Source organism: Myodes glareolus, chromosome X (assembly GCF_982192425.1).
Source record: "Myodes glareolus chromosome X, mMyoGla1.1, whole genome shotgun sequence".
Classification (NCBI taxonomy): domain Eukaryota; kingdom Metazoa; phylum Chordata; class Mammalia; order Rodentia; family Cricetidae; genus Myodes; species Myodes glareolus.
Window position 1 is genome coordinate 40,463,938 of NC_142053.1, and position 24,171 is coordinate 40,488,108.

The window sequence follows — 24,171 nt, forward strand, 5'->3', positions numbered from 1 at the left end:
GCCTTGGTTCATAACCATATTGATTAATATTTTGCATATCACCATAGAAACTTCATCTGGCAATGGATGGAGATAGAGACAGAGATCCACACTGGAACACTGGACGTAACTCCCTAGGTCCAAATGAGAAGCAAAAGGAGGGACAACATGAGCAAGGAAGTCTGGATCAGAGGGAACCTTCATCTGTCGATGGATGAAGATAGAAACGGAGACCCACACTGAAGTACTGGACTGAGCCCCCAAGGTCCAAATGAGGAGCAGAAGGAGGGAGAACATGAACAAAGAAATCGGGACCATGAGGGGTGCGTTCATCCACTGATATAAGGGGACTGATCTAATGAGAGCTCACCAAGGCCCGTTGAACTGGGACTGAATGAGCATGTGATCAAAATGGATTCTCTGAATCTGGCTGACATGGGGGCTGACTGAGAAGCCATTGATAATGGCACTTGGACTTGTTTCTTCTGCATGTACTGGCTTTTAGGGATCCTAGTCTGTTTGGATGCTCACCTTCCTAGACATGGAGGGAGAGGGGAGGAACTTGAACTTCCCACAGGACAGGAAACCCTGACTGCTCTTAGGACTGGAGAGGGAGGAGAAGAGGGAGTGGGGGAGGGGGAGGGTATCAAGAGGAGGGGCGGAAGTGGAAATTTTTATAAATTAATATTAAGTTTATAAAATAAAAAAATAAAAAATAAAAAAAGCATTATGTAATCTATTTCTTGGGGCATTTTCCACACCTTTCTGGTTTTTTTTAACATATCCTTTATTGTTTGATTTGATATTTCCATAACTGCTTGACCTGTAGGACTGTGTGGCATACCTGTAATATGCTTAATAATATAATAAGCAAAAGATGATTCATTTTTCTAGAGACATATGATGGACCATTAGATTTCTGTATTTGTGTAGGTACAGCCATGATGGCCATAACTTCTAATATATGTGTTATTAGTGAATCATCCTTTTCTGAGCTTAAAGCAGTTGCCCACTGATAACCAGAATAAGTGTCAATGGTGTGGTGTGCATATTTTAATTTACCAAATTCTGCAAATTGGAACACATTCATCTGACAAATTTTATTTTTTTGAGTATCATTAGGGGTAGTCCCTGCAGGTAGCAGTGTTTGGTTATAGAAAGAACAAGTAGGACACATCTTTATCACATCTTTAGCTTGTTGCCATGTAATAGAAACCTCTTTCTTCAAACCTTTGCTAATGACATGATTTTTTTATGAAATTCTGAGTCCTACAGCATGTTTCCAATCAATAATTGATTAATTTCTGAATTACCTTCTGTTAGAGGACCTGAAAGACCTGTATGGGATCTGATGTGCGATATGTATACAGTACAAAGCCTATTCCTGATTATGTTCTGCACCTGGATAAATAATGAAGTCAATTCTGTATCATCTGGTAAAAATTCAGCAGTTTCAATATGCAAGATAACTCCTTCTGCATATTGTGAATCAGTAACTATATTACAAGGTCCTTTACAATCACTTAACACTATGAAAATAGCATATAATTTTTGACATAGAGTGGGGTTATTGTACATTACTTGTGGAAAGATAGTCCATTGATATCACCTGCTTGGCTGAGAATTATAAGTAGGCACTATGAGGGCACATTTTTTTCTATCCTTTTCCTTTAAAGGTATAGTGAAGAAACAATCTTTCAAATAAATAAGTATAACAGGCAATCTTTTGGTAATATTGAAGGCACAGGAATTTCAGATTGTAGAGGGCCCATAAGTTTAATTACCTTATTGACAGCTCTTAGATCTATCACCATTCTCCATTTACTCAATTTCTTTTTTACAACAAAGACAGGAAAATTCTAAGGGTCGGTTGATTTTTAAATATGGTGATCATTTAGCTTCTCTTGTAGCAGTTTTTCTAAAGCCTGCAAGTTATCTTCAGTTAGAGGTCACTACTTAGTCCATATTGGTTTCTCAGTTAACCATTTTAATATAGGTTTGCTAGTTGCTTTATGTTCCTATACACTCCGAATGGCTAATGAGCTTTGTGTATAGTACCCTACAATGTCCTTCCCAGAATCATGGGTTCCTGGAACTGCAGGAATGTTAATCTGGGTATTCTATTGTTGCAGTATGTCATGACCCCATAAATTTATTGCAGTGTTAGCCACATATGGCCTGAGCTTCTCTCTCTGACCTTCTTGCCCCCCCCAATACAGTCAATCCATTTTGTGTTTTATTTAACTTGAGATATGATTCCAATTTTTAGTAATTGAACATCTGCCTCTTGAAGTGGTCAATTTAGATAACAAGATTCTGGAGTAATGATACTCACATCCGCACCTGTGTCTATCACACCAACAATTACAATGCCATTTATATACACTCTTAGCTTTGGTCTTTGATCATTTATAGAAGTCTGCCAGAGTATACATTTCTTATTTCCTATTGGAATTTTTGACTTATCCTCCATATTTATGCCATCATTTAGAACAGTATGGTCTCTTACAAAAGGCTCTGAAATTTCTAATTTTCCTGGAGAGACTTGTCCTCCATAATAACTGGAAATGACTGGGCCGTTTTTTGGCTTGGGGGCCTGTGAGAGGCCCCTCAAGGAGTTTACCAATGGTATCAGGTTGCCTTGTCTGTCTTTTGTTGGTCTGCATTCATTGGTCCAATGTCAGCCTTTGCCACACCGACTACATATACCTAAAGGCTGAGTTCTCCTATTTTTGTCATTCCTGGAGGAGATACTATTCCTAGGAATTCCTCGTCTACAATCTCTTCTCAGATGTCCTATTCTACCACAATTAAAACATTTGGCATTTTGATATCTCCTCATTCCTTTAGAAATTGCTTCTCCTACCCAAGATTCAGTATTAGAGCCAACTGTCTCAGTACTCATTGTATGCAGAATCCTTTTATCCACAGGTGTTGATCCAACCTTTAAAGGCCCAATTATCTAAGTTTTTTTTTATTTTAAATGCATTCTAAGTTTTTATTTTAAAATCTAAAGATTCAATAATTACTCATCTAGTATCTGGGTCTGTTACTCCTATTTGTATATCCTTACTTAATCTTTATAAAAATTCAGTAAAGGGTTTGATCTGTACCTTTCTAACCCTGGTATATGATTCAATTCCTTTTCTAGTTCTTGTATTCTATCCCAAGCATTTAAGGCTGCTTTGTGTCATAGGGACAAGATTTGCTCATTGTAAAGAGCTTGAACCTGTAGGCCAGCAAAAGGGTCTTCACCAAGAATTTGATCTTGGGAAGTCTCAAAGCCCTTTGCTTGTCTCTGTTTTCCAAAATTTTGGCCTTCTCTCTGAAATAAATTTTAAACATCAATAGAGGTCCGTCATTCACGACTGCTGAAACTAACTGAAAAATATAATGTGGTGTTGTTTTGATATCTGAAGCCCAAGTCTTTATCAGCTCCTTAATAAATGCAGAATGCAAGCCATAGGTAACAACTGCTTGCTTAATTTCTTTTAGATCGTTCATTCCTATAGGTATCCATTTATTTTCTTTGGATCCTTTTGGGCCTTTAGGGCTTGATGCTTTGTCAGAGGAGATTACAGAGTAGGAAGCTAAAACCCTAGGTAAGTCATCTGTCACAGCTAATGGCGATGTTGAATCCTGTTCTTGTACCTTCTTTTCTTTTTCATCATCTACAATAATTTTCTCATTTATTTCAAATCATTTTATTGTTGTCTTTGGTAAAGCTTGAATCTCCTGGCCTGTATATATTCCTAGTGATTTCATTGAGGCATATAGTCTCTGGTCCTCATTCTGCACATGAGATTCCAAGGTCTGAAGTTTCTCCTTTAAAGATAACATCTTATCCTTGGACATTACTTGAATAGTGTGCAGATTGCCACTCTGGAGAGACAATTTTTCTGTTAATTTATCTTAACTTTTTGACAAATTTTGATTGTCAATTCTACAGTTTGAACTCTTTCAGAAAACTTCTTAGTACCCTTAGGAACAGATTCAATTTTGTCTGTAATAGTTTTAACTATTTCATGTAGCTTTATTAATCCTATCAACTATTTGTTCATTATTCGTCTATAAAGATTGTATCATTCCTAAATGTGCCATCATCTTTCTTAATGATAGAGTATGGAGAATAAAGCTGAAACCTAGTACCCAACAAATTGAAGTATCATAGTCATATAATCCTCAAATAATACAATCCATAGTATTAGCAAAAAAGTTACTAAAAGTTCTAATAGTAATGAAGTCTGCCATATTGATTTATTAATTACCTGTTACGTGATCCGGTAAACTGCAATCTTTATTGTCCAGCAGATGTCATGGTTGCAGAGTTGCAACTAGAAGCAATGACCTACTGGGTTAGTTTTGTAGGTGACCTGTGACACTTACTGCCTGGCTACGATTATTGCACGTAATCCAGCTAATTGAACCACAGGTAAGATATAATATCCTAAATATAGAGCATAAGTTGTTAACTTAAAGGGACAATATATCAGACAATCTAACCATCCAAGGTTCCAATAACCTCTTTACTTACACCATGCATGAGGTTTTGCAAGACATATATGATGTCCCTTCTACATTACTATTTTTGTTACTGTGGATTAGTCTTCTACTCAATAGTTTTTTTTCTTAAAAAATTGTTTGACAATATGGCTAGGAATGAGGCATTTTTAGAAATGGTACAGTCTTTTCTGAATGAAACCATACTTCTCAGGAAAGAGGTTGAAATCTGAAGATGACTAGGACCAATTTAACAAACAAAACTCGGTCAACTGAGATACTTTTGGAAATGATACAGACTGATAGAAATTTATTTAAAGGAAGATTCATCACTCTAGAGAAGGAAACAGGCAATTTGGCACATAAGACCCAATCCATAACAGTCAATTCTGAAACATTATTTGAGAGAATTATCACTGTTGCATGTCTTAATTCGACTCAGTCAAAGGGATATGACAGATTGATTGATAGAATTGTCTCTCCAGGAAGGTAATATGCATGCTATAAAGATTATGTCCAAGGATGAGATATTATCTTTACTAGACAGACTTCATACCTTGGAATCCTCAGTGAGGGCATTAGAGCAGAACACTGGACAGGAGATCCAGATGTTACAACAGGCATTGGTAAAGAGATTTGAAAAGATTGAGGAAATTCTTGAATTTGATGACCAAGAACAAAAGGTAAAAAGGTGAAATTTAACATTGTCTGTATGTAAAAATCTCCGGGATAGCTTCCCCAGAGTTCTGCCTACCTTTCAAGTAATAACAACAAAAAAGTATCTGACTCCAAGTACCCTAAGGTTATCAAGGATTATACATGGAAGCCCATACATATGATTGATCTTAAAAAAAATTAAACAGGTGATTGTGGCTTTCAGACTACATTCGTTCTTTGTTATGAAAATGATCAAAACATGGACTTTCCGTAAAAAAGCCACATCTCATGATTGGGCTCAGTTAATATTAATAGTCATAGAAAGTGGGCAACAATTGCATTGGAGATGCTTTCTTAAAGAGAAAGCAATAATTTTGAGCAACAACAATAAAAAAAGCAAAAGAAATTGAGATTTCCCTGGGTCAAATTATAGGTGAAGGACTTTACTCTAATCCTCAGAATCAAGCTCTTTATGATGACCCTGTCCCTGTGTACCACAGCAGATTTTAAGGCTTGGGACAGGATTCAGGAACTAGGAAGGAGATATCTTATGGTTTAACAGAGTCAGAGAGAAATTTCTAGTGACTTTTTGAAAAGAGTAACCAGGTCTGTACAAATAGGGGTAACTGACCCAGAAGCAAGACATATAATAGTTAAATCTTTGGGTTATGGGAATGCCAGTATAGAGGGCAAAATTATCCTTGGGCCTATAAAGATTAGATCAGTACCCATCGATGAATGGGTCTTACATTCAATAAATGTCGAGACTCTTAACTATGGTACTAAAGCTTGGGTAAGAGAAGCAATTTCCAATGGTAAATAAGACATCAAAATACCAAATGTTTTAATTGCTGTAAATTGGGACATCTGAAAGAAGATTGTAGATAGTGGGTTTCTATGAATAATGCCTCTTCTGGAAATGACAAAAATAAGACGATTCAGCCTTCAGGTATATGTAGGAGGTGTGGCAAAGGTCAACATTGGACCAATGAATCTAGGTCAACAAAAAATTGACAAGGCAACCCAATACCATCAGAAAACACCATGGAGGGCCTCTCGCAGGGCTCCATGACAAATGTGGTCCAATTATCACCAGTTACTGTGCAGAATGGGTCTCACCAGAAAAGTTAAAAAATCCAATGCCTGCTGTCAAAAGCAATAATGGTATAAATGATAAGATAAATGTAGAAGATGAGTTAGAAGCTCTGGTAGGACAGAGAATATGCTTATTCTGACAGAATATGCTTATTCTGACAGACTGCTTGTAAATGAACAAAGACAAAAGCTAAGAGTGTGTATAAATGACATTTTTATTAAAGGCTTATTAGACAAGGGTGCAGATGTAAATATCATTACTCCAAAATTTTGGCATCTGAATTAGCCTCTTCAGGAGGTAGTTGCTCAATTTCTGAAAATTGAAATCCTATCTTGCATAAGACAAATCATGAGATGGATTAAATACATAGGGCTGAAAGGGCAAATAGAAACACTAAGACCATATGTAGCCAATATTGCAGTAAATTTGTGGGGTCATGACATATCACAACAATGAAATACCCAGATTAACATTACTACAGCCCCCAAAACTTTTGTTTATAAGGAAAATATTGCAGATGACGGACACCAGCCATTCAGGTTGTACAAAAACACAAGGCAATTAACAACCCTTCAAATATACCAACAGCCCTACCTTTAAAATGGTTAACTGAGAAAGTAATATGGGTTAAGCAAGAGCCGCTAGCTGAGGAAAAGTTACAGGCTTTAAAATAGCTGATACAAGAGCAATTAGATGTTTGACATATAAAAGACTCTACCAGCCCTTAAAAATTTCCTGCATTTGTTGTTAAGACAAAATCTAAAAAAAAAAATTAAAAATTGGCACAGATCTTAGGACTATCAACAAGGTTATTCAACCTATGGGCCCTCTACAATCTGGAATTTCTATGCCCTCTCTGTTACCAAAGGGATGGCCTCTCATAGTTATTGATTTAATGATTTTTTTCACTATATCTCTAAAAAAAGAGATAAGTTTTCCTTCACTGTGCCTACTTATAATAATTCTCAGCCTACTGGAAGATATAAATGGACTATCATCCCACAGGAAATTCTCAATAGCCCCACCCTGTCCCAATACTTTGTCCGCCAGCCATTGAAAAAATATGTAAGCAACTTCCTAAATCTATAATTTACCATCAGGTGAATGGCATTTTATCTGATTCAAATACAGATACTTTAAAAAGGATGTTAAAACAAATAGAGTCTTGCCTAAATAGGGATTGAAATTTGCTCCTAAAAAGATCCAATGAGGTGATTCTCTTAATTACCTAGGTTACAAAATAGGTTTACAAAAAATTAGAACACAGAAGACCCAAATTAGGAGAGACTAGTTACAGATTCTTAATGACTTTCAAAGATTAGTAGGAGACATTTCCAGTCTACGACTGGCTGTTGGGATAACACCTGACCTAATTATCCATTTAAACCAAACCTTAGATGGTGATAAATATGGCATGATTGATGGTCTTCAGGTGTTACTTCCAAGAGCTCAACTTTTCACTAAGAATGTGCATAATAAGTATATGTTAGGATAGCAAAACATTTTCCTGGAACCTGTTGCAAAAGAGGCCCAGATAACCTCTCTCCCACAGTTAGCTAATAGTAAATGCTGAAAATCAATGTGAGGTAGTTGATATATCAGTTGAGGTTATCTTAAAAACTCTTTCTTACAGATAGTTTTAAATTTATAATACAGTTGAGTGAAACTATTATTGATAAATATATATAATACAGAGTTTTCCTAAAGACAGGAACAGCAAGGTATTATGAACATTAGTTGATTACAGAAAATAGGAAAGGATATAGCATTTGCATAACAAAGTATTGCTGGTAGTTGGTGTATAAAATGACAAAAAGAAAATGAATGGTGATTTTGTCACTATATGCTTTTATTGATCATGTTTGGTTATAAGAATATTTCTAGCTCTTAGTGTTCAGAATTCTCTTTTCCCTAAAGGAGCCCTAAACTGAAGATACAAGATTTAAGACAGGATTCTGGCTGCAAGATTGTCTGACCAGAGATCAGTACTATGTCACCTGCATGCTTGTTCTCCTGTGCTCACTTAGAATACTCTATCTTGAAGATTGAGGCCCAGCATAGTATTGCAAGCTCAGAAACTGAGGTTCAACCCTCTAATCAGGCTATGGAATTAATAGTGAATATTTTCCTTGTTAGTGGTATCACCTCAAGGGAACAAGATATACTCTGAATAAAGTGGAAGAAAGTTCAGGTTCTTTGCAACTATGTTGCTTAGATTTGGAAATCAATAAATTGGTGATAGCAAAAACGTCCTGAATTGTATAGATGGCAAATGTCTAGAACACCTGTCAATATTTCATGGTTCTCTGAGTGATATCACCAACCTTCTGGCTCAGGTGGTATACGTGATCACACTTTGTCTTTCTAAATCACTTGTAGATATTTGAATGGGAAAATCTGGAATTTTGTCTCACACATTATGTGTGTGAACCATCTGAATGAACTCAATTAGCATTCTTTAATCCTGACAAAACATCTTGAAACTGTGTGGAGGGATGCTTAAAAGAAGTCTCACAGTAGCTTAGAATTAAGAAATAGACAGTTATTTATTTAGGGGTCGATTCACAAATCAGAATCTTCTTCTAGAAAGGAGATCAGAAACTGAATTTCTCAGCTGGAAAAGAGGTAGGACACAAGCTCAACATTGGTATAAGTAGTATAAGAGGCTAAGCCCCAGTTGGCATGTATGCACTGGCTGTAAGACATTTTATAACACCTTCAACTTGTGTTTAAATAAGAAAGTTCTAATCCTAATACAAAATTATATACAACAAGAACAAATATATTCAATAATTATCCCAATCTAACTAGTTTAATTCTTGTATAATAAATAACTTGGCCAAGTTATAAGAGGAAAGTAACTACAATTATCTAGTCTTCAACCCTATCAAAGATCTGTGAAGAAAAATAATATTACTTGAGTAAGCAGGAAGGGCAATCAAGCAACGTCCAAAATGTGCATCAAATGACAGACACAACTAGCTACCTGGGCAATCACCAAAATTCTCATTTGCAATGTTGAAACAACCAACTTTGGCTAAGGCCTAGAATAACTGACAGATCATTTTCAGAGGCAGGAAAATTTTTGAAACAGTCTTATGCTGTCTTGGCAAGATTTGACAGCCCTGCTTATCCATTTTTAGATACCATGTATCTTGTCAGTGGTTGAGGCATGGTCAGTTCTTTGCCCAAAGTCCCATTTTGCCAGAAGAAACCAAGCTCCAAATGGAGTGTCTTCAGTGCTCAACATTCTCTCAGGAGTGGATCTGTGCTCCCAGGAGCAATCGTGTCTCACTTCAGCAGAACCCTAAGTTATTTACATGTCATTCTACAGCACTTTGTAGTTGTTGAAGTTTACCTATCTATGCAGAATATAAGCTCTATGTATCTAAAAAACTTATTTAGTCTAACTATAATTATGATAAACATAGATGATTAATGATCTATAATTCATAATGCCTATATAACTTAAAAACTAAGACTTCATATCAGAATATTATACAATAAACAACTAGTTAACAAGTGAAGACAACAACCTCAAAATGTAAACAATGTATAGGTATTTTGATCAGAGGTAGAAATGTACATTGCCATATGATAAATATATATATCAATATATAAAAATATTTTAAGTGAGGTAGAAGCATGCAGGCATACAATACTCAATATAATTTAACTCTGTATCAATACACAAGAATCTATACCAATATAATTGCCTGTAAATAATAACTCACAAGTATTCTCTCTATTGTTCACTATTATTAAGTAATTAATTATTAAGTAAGTTCACACTAATCTATTATCCTATCCAATTTTCTCTTTTTTTCAGAGATCCCTGAGCCTATATAATTCCCCCCAACTTCCAATCTTATACCAATTATAGTCAAACCTTTAATGATGTCCCTAACTCTGAGCAAAACTTTTTTGGGAGCGGGGACATCATCTTTTGGAATTACTTCCAGCTGTCTTGGGGGCGATGTTCTTTCTATAGGATTCTGTGAAAATAAAAGGATGATTATGTTCCAAGATTGCTGTCTGATCTAATTGTAAATAGTCTCTGAGCGTTTGGTAGGGTTCTTCTGAGGTTCCTATTTGGAGGTCTGGCCAGAACGTTGTAAAAAGTGCACGATTTCAGCTAACTAACCAATTTGGAACCATCTTGAGCATCTGATATTCATAACAGGTCTTATAGTAGAGCTATCAGCATCATGATGTCATATCAACCAGGTGGAATTGTGGTTGTGAGGCCCCATCTACTTCCTGGAATGATGTGGGAGTCCCTTCTTTGTGCTGTGATTCTCATTAAGGAATAAAGAAACTTCCATGGCCTGTTGATAAGGCAGAACTTAGGTAGGTGGAGAAAACTAAATGGAATGCTGGGAGAAGGAAGGCAGATTCAGAGAGCTGCCTTGGAGTTGCCAGAGTCACAACTGTTGAATATTTACCAGTAAGCCACTGCCATGTCGTGATATCCAGATTAATAGAAATGGGTTAAAATAATATAAGAGTGATGATAAAGATAACAGGCACTTAAAGAAATTTCACACTGGCTCAGAACTGAGAGATAGACAGTTATTTATTTAGGGGGGGAACTTACAAAATCAGGATTCTTAACTTGAACGGTGAATGGAGATGAGATCCAAAACAATCTGAATTAGCCAAGCAGGAAACAGGAGGATGAGAGAAGAGGGCCAGATGCACTTCCACATCCAGGAAAATAGTTTATGAGGCCGTGCTCCAGTAGGCAGGTAGTTACTAGCTGTAAACCTTCCTGCAGCATAAGATTTAGCCAATAAGAAGTTAGAGGTAATGAGCCAAGTAGTGATTTTATTAATACAGTTTCTGTGTGATTATTTCAGTTCAGGGCAGTCAGGACGAACAAGCAGGCCTCATCCAACACTACAAACTTCAAAACTTACTGCAGGAAAATTCATTGTTCATTGTAAAAAACTTAAACATTATTTACATAGACATATACAGATATATATATTCAATGAAAGGTACAATAGAGACAAAACTGATATGAAGAAAAGTAATTTTTTTTTTCTAAATTGTTTTTTCTCTCTGTCCCATATCATATCTCCTGACATGAGGTAGAAACTCTGAATTTTTTTTAGAAAGTAATTTTATTATATTATAAAAGTTTCCATTTCCACCCCTCCTCTCAACACCCTCCCACTCCCCGCACTCCTTCTCCTCCTCCCTCTCCATCCCTAAGAGCAGTCAGGGTTTCCTGCCCTGTGGGAAGTTCAAGTTCTTCCCCCCTCCCTCCAGGTCCAGGAAGGTGAGTGTCCAGACAGACAGGATCCCCAAAATCCAGTATATGCAGAGGAAACAAGTCCCAGTGTCATTGTCAATGGCTTTTCAGAAAGACTCCTGGCCAGACACATTCAGAGAATCCGGCCACATTCAGAGAATCTGGTTGGATCGCGTCCTTGTTCAGTCCCAGTCCAACTGGCCTTGGTGAACTCTCATTATATCAGTCACCTTGTATCAGTGGGTGCTCGCATCCCTCGCAGTCCTGATTTCTTTTTTCATTTTCTTCATCCTTCTGCTCCTCATTTGGACCGTGGAGGTTTAACTTCTTACTTTCCAATTCCAATACCCTTGATCTCCTTATGTTGTCTTATTGCTATTGCTAGAACTTCAAGCAGTATATTGAAGAGGTATGGAGAGAGTGGACAGCCTTGTCATGTTCCTGATTTTAGTGGAATGGCTTTGAGTTTCTCTCCGTTTAATTTGATGTTAGCTGTCAGCTTGCTATATATTGCTTTTATTATATTTAGGTATGATCCTCATATACCCAATCTCTCCAACACCTTTATCATAAAGGGGTTTTTAATTTTGTCAAATGCTTTTTCAGCATCCAATGAAATGATCATGTGGTTTTTTTCTTTCAGTTTATTTATATGATGAATTACATTGATAGATTTGCGTATGTTGAACCAGCCCTGCATCTCTGGGATAAAGCCCACTTGATCATAATGGATAATTTTTCTAATGTATTTTTGGATTCAGTTTGCCAGTATTTTATTGAGTATTTTTGCGTCAATGTTCAAGAGTGAGATTGGTCTGTAATTCTCTTTCTTGGTTGTGTCTTTGTGTGGTTTTGGTATCAGGGTAACTGTAGCTTTATAAAAAGAGTTTGGCAATGATTCTTCTGTTTCTATATTGTGGAATACATTAAGGAGTATAGGTATTACCTCTTCCTGGAAGTTCTGGTAGAATTCTGCATTGAAACCATCTGGTCCTGGGCTTTTCTTGGTAGGGAGATTTTTGATAACAGCTTCTAATTCTTCACGACTGACAGGCCTATTTAGATTGTTCACCTGGTCTTGGCTCAACTTTGGTATATGGTACTTATCTAAAAAAATGTCCATTTCTTTTACATTTTCCAACTTTGTGGCATATAAACTTTCGTAGTAAGATCTAATGATTCTCTGAATTTCCTCTGTGTCTGTGGTTATGTCCCCCTTTTCATTTCTGATCTTATTAATTTGCATGTTCTCTCTCTGCCGTTTGATTAATTTGGATAGGGGTTTGTCAATCTTGTTGATTTTCTCCAAGAACCAGCTTTTTGATTCATTGATTATTTGGATTGTTTTCTATGTTTCTATTTTGTTGATTTCAGCCCTCTGTTTGATTATTTTCAGTCTTCTAGACCTCCTGGGTGAATCAGCTTCTTTTTTTTTCTAGGGCTTTCAACTGTGCTCTTAAGTCTCCAATGTGTGCTTTCTCCATTTTCTTTAATTGGGCACTTAGTGCTATGAACTTTCCTCTTAGCACTGCTTTCATAGTGTCCCATAGGTTTGAGTATGTTGTGTCTTTGTTTTCATTAAATTCAGGAAGACTTTAATTTCTTTCTTTATTTCTTCCTTGACCCAGGGGTGATTTAGTAGTTGACTGTTCAACTTCCATGAGTTTGTTGGTTTCCTGGGGGTAGCACTGTTGTTGAATTCTAACTTTAATCCATGGTGGTCTGACAAGACACAGGTGGTTACTAATATTTTTTTGTATCTGTGGAAGTTTGCTTTGTTACCCAGTATGTGGTCAATTTTTGAGAAGGTTCCATGAACTGCAGAGAAGAAGGTATATTCTTTCCTACTTGGGTGGAATGTTCTATAGATGTCTGTTAAGTTCATTTGATTCAATACCTCCAATAATTCTCTTATTTCTCTGTTTGGTTTCTGTCTGATTGACCTGTCCATTGGTGAGAGAGGAGTGTTGAAGTCTCCTACTATTTGTGTGTGTGGTTTGATGACTGTCTTGAGTTCTAGAAGTGTTTCTTTTACATAAGTAGGAGGTTTTATATTAGGGGCATAGATATTCAGGTTTGAGACTTCCTCCTGATTAATTGTTCCTGTTATGAGTATAAAATATCCGTCTCCATCTCTTCTGATTGATTTTAGTTTGAAGTCAATTTTGTTGGAAATTAGAATGGCCACACCCGCTTGTTTCTTAGGTCCATTTGCTTGAAAAACCTTTTCCCAACCCTTTACTCTGAGTAGATGTCTGTCTTTGTGGTTGAGGTGTGTTTCTTGTAAACAGCAGAATGTTGGATCCTGTTTTCATATCCAATCTCTTTCTCTGTGCCTTTTTATAGGTGAATTGAGTCCATTAATATTAAGTGATATTAATGACCAGTGGTTGTTGACTCCGGTTATTACTATTATTTGTTTGTTTTTTTAATAGAGTTTGTATGTGTCCCTTCTATGAGTTAAGCTCGTGAAGGGTCGCTAGATGTCTGAGTTATTGTAGGCAGTGTTGGCAATGTTGGATTCCTTTGGTTGCGATTTTCCTTCTATTACTTTCTGTAAGACTGGGTTTGTGGCTATGAATTGTTTAAATTTGTTCTTATCCTGGAATATTTTGTTTTCTCCATTGATAGTGAATGATAGCTTGGCTGGGTATTGTAGTCTGGGTTTGCATCCATGGTCTCTTAGTTTCTGCAGTACCTCTATCCAGGACCTTCTGGTTTTCATGGTTTCCATAGAGAAGTCTGGTGTAAGTCTGATAAGTTTACCTTCATAAGTTACTTGACCTTTTTTCTTTGCAGCTCTTAATATCCTTTCTTTAATCTGCATGTTTTGTGTTTTGATTATTATATGGCGAGGGGATTTTTTTTTTTATCAAGTCTATTTGGTGTTCTGTATGCTTCTTGAACCTTCATAGGAATATCATTCTTTAGGTTGGGGAAGTTTTCTTGTATAATTTTGTTGAATATATTTTCTGGGCCTTTGATATGCAGTTCTTTTCCTTCTTCAATCCCTATTATTCTTAGATTTGTTTTTTTTTATTGTGTCCCAGATTTCTTGAATGTTTTGTGATACGAATTTTTTGGATTTGCTGTTTTCTTTGATCAGAGCATTTATTTTCTCTATGGTATCTTCAGACTGACTCTGAGATTCGTTCTTCCATCTCTTTTATCCTATTGGTTATGCTTGATTCTGTAGTCTCTGTTCGTTTACCTAGATTTTCCATTTCCAGCCGGCCTTTGTTTTGTGTTTTCTTCATTGCCTCCATTTCAGTTTTCAATTCTTGAACTGTTTCCATTACCTGTTTGATTGATTTTTCTTGGTTTTCCAGTGTATCATTCACGGACTTACTCATTTCTTCAAACTTTTTGTTATACTTCTCATCCATTTCTTTACTCATTTCTTCAATCTTTTTGTTGTATTTCTCATCTAGTTCTTTAAGGGAGTTATTTATCTCCTGTTTAAGGGACTCTATTGCTTTCATAATGGCACTTTTCCCCACTTCTTCTGAATTAAGAGGTTCAGGTCCTTCTATTGTAGGGTCGTTGTGATCTGGTGATTTCATGTTGTTTTTTAGATTGTTGGAGGAGATCTTGCCTTGGCATCTGCTCATCTCTTCCTTCAAATGCTCTCTATTGGATCTTCTGGTACCAGGCCAGGTTCTGTTGTTGGACAGGGACTTCACTGACAGAAGGTCTATCTTTCCTCAGGCAGGCTATTGAAACACAGACACTCCTTCCTGCTGGGTTGCACTCACAGCCCAGGCCCAGCGCGCAAGGGAGCTGCTCTGGGGAGATCTTGTGACCCCAGGGGGAAGGGGGGAAGAGAGGAAAGTGTGCCTGAATGAAGGCTGGGATGGGATTCGGGAGAGCTCCCTAGGGTGGAGCCACCACTGCAGGGTGACCAGAAAGTCAAGGGGGGCGGGGAAAGTCTGAATTCCTCCTAGTCAAAGCCCTCGGGCCAGGAGCAAACTCACCCCTCCTCCAAAGGATGTCTGCTAGAATTTCACTGTCTCTTACTGGCCAGTAATGTGGCTGAGCTGACACAAGGCCTGCCTGTGCTCAGGTAGGCTATCAAAGCACAGGAACTGCCCCTGCTGGGCTGAGCCCACAGCCCAGGCCCAGTGTGCAAGGGAGCAGCTCTGGGGAGATCTTGTGGCCCCAGGGGGAAGGGAGGAAGAGAGGAAGGTGTACCTGGATGAAGGCTGTTATGGGATTTGGGAGAGCTCCGCCTGCTTTAAAATTTCTGTATGAGAAATCCTGGAAGGCAATATGACTAGAATGCAATTAAGATTTGAATTCACCCTATCCACATATGCCTCCTATAAATTCTCCTCAACAATTGTCAGCTGCTTTTCTGCTTCATTTTTTAATTCTCTGGGACTATTCAAGTATTTATCACCATCTAAGGTTTTGTTTCAATGAATTATTAGATCAGGTGTTATCCCAACAGTTGGTTGTAGATTGTAAATGTCTCCTAACAATCTTTCAAAGTCATTAAGAGTCAGCAATGTGTCTTTCTGAATTTGTGGCTTTTGTGTTCTAATTTTCTGCAAACCTATTTTGTAACCTAAGTAATTGACAGAATCTCCTCTCTGTATTTTTCAGGAGCAATTTGTAATTCCCATTTTTGCAAAAATTTCTTTACTTCCTCAAACATTCTTTCTAAAGTATCTATGTTTAAATCATATAGCAAAATTTCATCCACGTAATGGTAAATTTAGGAAATCAATAACTGTAAGAGGCCATCTTTTGGTAATACAGAAGGCACAGGAATTCCAGATTGTAGAAGGCCCATGAGTTGAATTACCTTATTGAAAGCTCTTAGATCTGTCACCATTATCCAGATTTCTTTCTTTCTTTCTTTCTTTCTTTCTTTCTTTCTTTCTTTCTTTCTTCCTTCCTTCCTTCCTTCCTTCCTTCCTTCCTTCCTTCCTTCCTTTTTTTCTACAACAAATACAGGAGAATTCCAAGGGCTGGTTGTTTCTTCAATATGGTGAGCATCTAGTTGCTCTTGTACAAGCTGTTCTAAAGCTTGCAACTCATCTTCAGCTAGAAGCCACTGTTTAAGCCATATAGGCTTCTCAGTTAACCATTTTAAAGGTAGGGCTGTTGGCACCTCTAAAGGTTTGCTATTTGATTTATGTTCTTTTACAGCCTGAATGTCTGGTGACCTTTGTCTATAGTACCTTATAATATCCTTCCCAGAATTATGAGTTCTTGGGACTGCCAGGATTTAGTATTCCATTGCTACAGCAGGTAATGACCCCATAAATTTACTGCAATATTAGCCACATATGGCCTCATATTGCCTCTTTGACATTCTGGCCCAATACAGTCAACCCAGCTTGTGCTTTGTTTAACTTGAGGCATGGTTCCTATTCCTAGCAATTGAACATCTGCCCCTTGAAGAGGCCAATTTGGATGCTAAGTTCCTGAAGTAATGATATTCACATCCACACCTTTGTGTCTTTCAAACCAACAATTTCAATGCCATTTATACACACTCTTAGATTTGATCTTTGATCATCTAAACAAGTCTGCCAGAATATATGTTTTCTATTTCCTATTGAAAATTTTGACTTATCCTACATGTCTTTGCCATCATTTAGAACAGTATGGTCTTTACAGAAGGCTCTGGATTTTAAAATTTTTCCTGGTGAGACATGTCAATCACAGTTACTGGGAATGACTGAGCCACTTTGGCTTGGCAGCCTGTGAGAAGCCTCTCAAGGAGTTTCCTGATGATATCAGGTTGCCTTGTCTGTCTTTCATTGATTTGCATTCATTGGTCTAATATTGGCCTTTGCCACACCTTCTACATATGAAGGCTTATTCCTAGTCTTGCCACTCTCAGATGAGATAGTATTCTTAGGAGTTCCTTGTCTACAATCCCTTATCAGAAGTCCTATTCTACCACAATTAAAATGTTTGGCATTTTTATGTCTCCTCATTACTTTGGAAATTGCTTCTCCTACCCAAGACGAAGTATTATAGTCAAATATCTCAATGTTCATTGTATGCAGGATCCATTCATCCATAGGTGCTGATCTAATCTTTAAAGTCTCAAGAATCTTTTTGCATTCTATGCTGGCATTTTCAAAATCCAGAGATTTAGTAAATACTCATCTAGCATCAGGGTTTGTTTCTCCTATTTGTACAGCATTAGTTAATCTTTGTATAAACTCAGTAAAGGGTGCTCTCTAGCCCTGTTTAACCCTGGTTTATGATTTAATTCTTTTTTCTGGTTCTTGAATACTCTCCCAAGCATCTAAGGCACTTTGTTTCATAGGGACAAGATTTCTTCATCATAAAGAGCTTGAAACTGTGGGTCAGCATAAATGCCTTTACCAAGAATTTGATCTTGGGAAGCCTCAAGGCCTTTTGCTTTTCCCTGTTGTTCCAAAATTTTTGCCATTTTTTTCTGAAATAAATTCTAAACATTAATTGAGGCCCATCATCCAGGACTGCTGAAACTAACTTAATTCAATCATGTTGCATTTCTTTGATGCTAGAAGACCACAACTTTATCATCTCCCTAACAAACGCGGAATGAAAACCATAAGTTAAAACAGTTTGCTCTATTGTTTTAGATCATTCATTCCTGTAGTTATCCATATACCTTCTTTGGATCATTTTGGGCCTTTTGAAATTGATTTCTTGTCAGAGTAGATTTCAAGATAGGAAACTAAAACATTGGGCAAGTCATCTGTGGCAGCTACTGGCAATGTTCAATCTTGTTCTTGTGCCTTCTCTCCCTGTTTATCATCTCCAATAATTTCCTCAATTATTTCAATTATTTTTACTACTGTCTTTTGTAAAGCCTGAATATCCTGGTCTGTATATATTTCTAGTGATTTCATTGAAATACCTAGCCTCTGGTCCTCAATTTGCGCATGTGATTTCAAGGTCTGAAGTTTCTTCTTTAAGATCATTTCTCATCCTTGGACATTAATTGAATAGTGTGCAGATTGCCATCTTGGAGAGATACTCTATCTGCTAACTTTTCATATTTTTAAAACATGTTTTGACTGTCAAATTCAACAGTATGAATTCTTTCTGATAGCTTCTTAGTATCCTTAGATATGAATTCAGTTTTATCTGTCAAATTAATTTTATCCTTTTTAATAGTATTAATTTTTGTAGGTAACTTTTGATTTTCAATGATATTAATTCTGTGAATTAGGTGTTCATTATTAATCTGTAAAGACTGCCTCATTCCAAAAAGTGCCATATTCTTCATTAACAGAATATGAAAGAAAACACTGAATCCCAATACTGAATAATTGAAGTATCACCATAACTTTATGTCTCAGATAATAAAATCCATAGAAGTAACCAAAAAGTTTCTAAAAGTTTAAATATTAGTGTAGTATGTCATATTGATTAATTAGTTATCTGTTATAAGATAGGGTAACTTGCTTTAGGTGTAATAATCTTTATTGTCCAGCAGATGTCATGGTTGCAGAGTCTGGTGGTGACAGGGATGGTCTTGAGCCCCTTTCGTTTCTGAGCTACATTAGTTTCCTGCCTTCATACTGGTTAAATACTAAGAAATATGTTTGCTTGACAAATTAAAAGCAATTAAATCAACTCCATACACATAGGAAGAATTCCTGAACTCATGGACAGAGAATAGAAGCTAGAAGCAATATAAGTCACCACATGACAAGGAACCAAAGTAGGGAACCTCTCCATGGAATGAGGCAGTCATGCCAGTGTTTTGGAAATTTTAAAGTTACCACATGGTGTAAGCTCCACTGTGGCAGGGGTTCTACAAAACAAAAAACAAAAGCAAAAACAAAAAAAAACACTTAAGTAAAAGCAAGCAAAGCAGGCAGGGTTGGGAGACTGTCTGTGCAGTGGACCAGCTAGGCTGTTAGGCCATCCATATGGTAGGTGTGGAGTCCAAATCCACGTGGTCGCCAGATGTGGAAGAATGCTTAAAAGAAACCCCACACTGGCTCAGAATTGAGGAATAGACAGTTATTTATTTAGGGGTAGACTCACAAATCAGAACTCTCTGCTGGAACAGAGATCAGAAACCGAATCCTGCAGCCAGAAAAGAGGTCAGATGCATGCTTTACATTGGCATAAATAATATAAGAGGACATGTCCCAGTGGGTGGATAATCACTTGCTGTAAGACTTCCTACAGCAAAAGCAGTCCTGAAGGAAGAGCATGTGGTAGATACTATGCTTCCAATAGGAGCCTGTTTTTAAGATTAGAGAAATAATAGGTAGTCTTAACCTTCCTGTGTACCTTTCTCCTTCTTCCTCAGCATGGTTAATGCTGGGAGTTTAAACACAGCCATGGAATGGTAGCTTTCTGTAACTGAATAGAAAAATGGGCTTACAAAATGTTTAATCAGGTGAGCATGTTTGGCACTGTGCTCATTCCAGAAACATGAGGATGAAAAGAAAAATGCAACCCTCCACTGGTCATTGAGTGGTAAAGATGGAGAATTGAAAGACTTTATGTCCTGGCACAGGTGCACATATTCATATACCTGTAGATGGTAATGTCACATTATGGGGAAAATCTCCAAGGTTCAGGCCATGATTGGAGAGGCTGTCATTTATAGACTGGCCAAAGGGAGCTTCCAGTTGGTTGCTCCTTCTGTCCTCTCTCGTTTGAGCCGGTGAATTAGCTCCCCCTTTGGTTATGTTGTATTTCCTAAGTTGATAGAATTTTCACTAAGTTTTTCACACAACTTTATAAGAATATGTTGTACATATTGTCAAGGTTAAAATAGTATTTTCCAGGGTTGTGTTGTATCTCTCACAGACCTACAAGTACATTAATTGTGTGAAAGCTCACATCATTTGCTGTTGTTGTGCAAAACAGTTTGTTCTAGATACACAGGTATAGTTCCCCTCTTCTAGTCCTCATTTTTCAGAAACACTTTTCTGTTTTCTCCCTGCAGAGTCCTCCCAACCAGTTTGGATTTCTTATATCTAACGTTCTGTGAACTTTCTTACAATGATTTCAAGTTTCTCGCTGAGTGCCCTAAAGCCAAGCATTTAAAGCTGCTGAATATCAGCAGTAATCCAATGTACTGGGAAGATTGTGAGCCCTTTTATAACCTCTTACATAGAATCTCTGGAACTTTGCAACATCTGGCAGTTAATCAGTGCATTTTAACAGATTCTATTGTTGCTGGTGTCATCCCAGCACTCAGTCGCTGTTCCCAACTTCGTGTGTTCAACCTGTCCTCAAATCCTCTTAGTATGCCCATGCTCATGAGACTCCTTGAGCACTTAACACCATTGATGCAGCTTAAATACGTGATTTATCCTATCCCTGTGCATTGCTATGGGAGATGGCCCATCTAGGACACTTTAGATCGTCAGAAACTGGCTAATGTGCAGGCACGATTGAAACAAATGCTACGAGAGGCAGGGAGGAGCGACATGATTTGGTTTACTTACCCTGGATGAATTTATGACCCAACACAGCTTCACCTGGATACATATCCTTTAATTATGAAATGTTCTTAAAGTAAGTCTGAATGCTCAACTTTGCTTTAAATTCAGATAGCATGTCCACACTCATGAGAGTCCTTGAGCACCTTTGATTGAGCATCAATACATGATTTATCCTGTCTCTGTGCATTGCTATGGAAGATTGAACTTGAAAGACAGTTTAGATAAGCAGAAACTGGCTAATGTACAGGCACTATTGAAACAAATACTGTGAGATGCAACAAGGAATGACATGACTTCAATTACTTACCTAGATGAATTTGTGATCCAACACAGTTTCACCTGGATACATATCCTTTAATTATTTAATGTTTTTAAATATATTATGATCAAAGACAGTTTCACCTTGATACATTTGCTTTAAGTATTAATTGTTTTTTCTTGACCCCATAGATGGAATATGTAAGGTTTTTAAGTTGTGTTAAAACACAGTTAAAAATATAGGTATGTAACTGATTTCTACAGTGAATATCTTGCAAGCAGATGGAGGACTTTCAGAGAGTCTGTGTGTCTCTTGACTATTGTTCTTGATAATGCTTCATTTAGATACTAAACCTTTAGGTAGAAGATGTGGAAAGTCTACATCATGAAATCTTCACTAAGATGTACTTGTGCGTACTTGTCACAAGTTACGACACTCTCACATTCCCTGGATATGATTTTGGAGGGCAGGTAGTTAATGAAGCCAATGCTTTTATCCCCTAAGTTGTACTAAGCTTTTCTATTTAAGGCTGCCTTCTGTCTCTATGGGAAATCATCTGGATTTACCAGTGAGAAAAAAGTCTACACACATTACACATGGTGCTACATCCACGGCTGTCTCGCCAGTGTAGCAGTAATGGTGACTAGGCAGGCAAATATTGCTGGAGGATTGGGATCCACGCTCCACGGAGTTGTGTCCCAGGCTGTCCCTTGGAAATCAGTTGTGGTGTAACCCACCTGAGTCACCATTTGTATTGACTCGACCTGACTGTCCTTGGAAGCCATATGTGTGTCCTTTTCTTTGTCTTTGTGTTCTTTGTGATCCTTACATATTGCTAACAGATCAGACTATTACAGGCAGTTGTGGATACAAATAAGACTGCTGAGGACATTTTCGAGTTTTGCCCCACTATACATTAATGCCTTTAAGGAAATGGCCAGTTCTGGAAATAGGGAAGTCATCGTTAAAATAATTCCTTGATGATGTGGAACAAAAGGAGTTAATTTTACTAGGAAAAACCTTAGAAACTTTCTGTAGGAGAACAGCTGCAGCAACACTAGATGTTTGCCTGAGAATTACATGCAGGAGGCCTATGCAGCCTTCATTATGGCCAGAATAAACCTAGGCTAATTACAACATCTGACCCTCAGAGTCGGGGGAGGGAAGAAAGTTGAGATTTATGATTTCAGACAAGTTTGAGATCATGTCTTTAAAATTTCCTAGCAGAAAGTTTTCCCAGGAAGATAGTGGCCTTCTCCTCTCACACCCCAAGATATTCTGAGCACAAGGTCACTTAGCCCTGCCAGCCGCCTGGTACAGACTGGGCGAAAGTCCTTGTGCCCAAGTCAAAGCATTTTCAAAGATTCTTTTTGTAAACTGTTTTATGCTTTTTTTAAAAATGATCTGATGATGTATGCCTTTGCCAAGTTCTTTGTTTGTAAAAATATAAAAGCCTCACACTGAAAAAATAAACTCGCAACAGCATGTCTCAAATACATTGAGAGTGGTCTGTTTGTCACTTTCCTCGCCTTATCCTGAAATCTTCTCCCTCACGGTCTGAGTGGCTCCCCTGAGCTGGTCCATAGCAACATGGAGTAGCTAAGTTTCTCTTTATTTCATACTCATTTACCAAAGGTTGGTTTGGGATATTATTGTAGCCAGCCACAACGAACAGACAAATGAAACAAGGTTCCTGCAACTCAGCGGCTGAATATTTCTGTGGTTTATCTGTTTCTCCACAGTTTATCAGTGCATAGAAGGAAGTTGTTTTACCCTCTTGGACCACATTTTGTTTGTCTTGTTCTTGGTACATGTTCTGTTCAAGGCAAAGTGGATTCTATGATAATTCATTCTCTTAGCAGGATTCAAGGTTTCCATGTTACCATCTTGGAGTCTTTCTCTCACATTTGTTTGATGCTTGCCTTCTGTTATTGTGAAAAATGTCAAACATAATAGTCTATATTACGGAATAGAATTTTGTTTTTATTCTTTAGGTGTTTCACCACGCTTGTTTAATTGCAATTCTTTGGAACTTCAGCAAGGCAGAACATGGTAAAGAGCTTGTGACAGAGAGGATCCTTTTAATTCATGAAGCATGGAACCAGAGAGAGCAAGAGCCTGAGTCCTATACGACCTTCAGGATTAGGACTGTACTGACCTGCATCTTTGAATCAGCCTGCTCTAAAGTTTTTACCACCTGACCTGGAGCCATTCTTGAACTAGTCTATTCAAAATTCCAGCCACCTGCCATGAGCCATCAATTTGGGTCTACCTTTTGTTCTATTAACTTAGGAAGACATTTATGACAAATGTATAACTCTTCCTTAATGATATACATGATTCTGAATGAATGATCTACTGCTTCTTTTGTATTAAATTTGCACAATTGCTATAACATTGTGTGGCAAATACATACATGTAGTATTTCATATTTGACACCTCAAAATGTGATTACCATACATAAAAAAGCAAGTTTGCTCAAGATATTCTACAAAAGAAGTATATAAATCCAACTTATTAATAATCTATTTATGTTCTTAGTGTGTTGAAGTGGAAAAAACACTGCATTATAAGGACATAGCAAAAGCTTATAAAAATTAGCTTGTTCTTGTCACATGCTGAATTTCAACAACACTACATTTTCATTACTTACTAAGGAAAAGAAACAAAAATAACCATTTATGCAGGTTTTGAAAGAAACCTAACTGCAGTTTAAAGATGTAGTTAAGGAAAAACAAAAATAATTATGTTTCTATTTAAATAATAATATACTAGAATTCAGAACACCCAACCAAAAATATAGTTAAAAGTTTCAGAATTTTGTTCGTAATTCCCACATATTATGATGATATTGAAGTTTATAGATATAAAATATGAAAATACACCTACAAAAGTAAAGTTTGTATGATTACATTTATATGATAAAAGATTACCAAAGTCAAGAAGATAACAGGAAAACCACATGCACTTTTCTAGTATATAATTTATTTTTGAACAC

General features: G+C 37.1%; 1 pseudogene; it reads left to right on the forward strand.

Annotated features, from left to right (window-relative positions):
* Window positions 1–5,087: 5,087 nt before the first annotated feature.
* Window positions 5,088–20,926, forward strand: LOC146889221 (melanoma antigen preferentially expressed in tumors-like; annotated as a pseudogene).
* The last annotated feature ends 3,245 nt before the right edge of the window (window positions 20,927–24,171 follow it).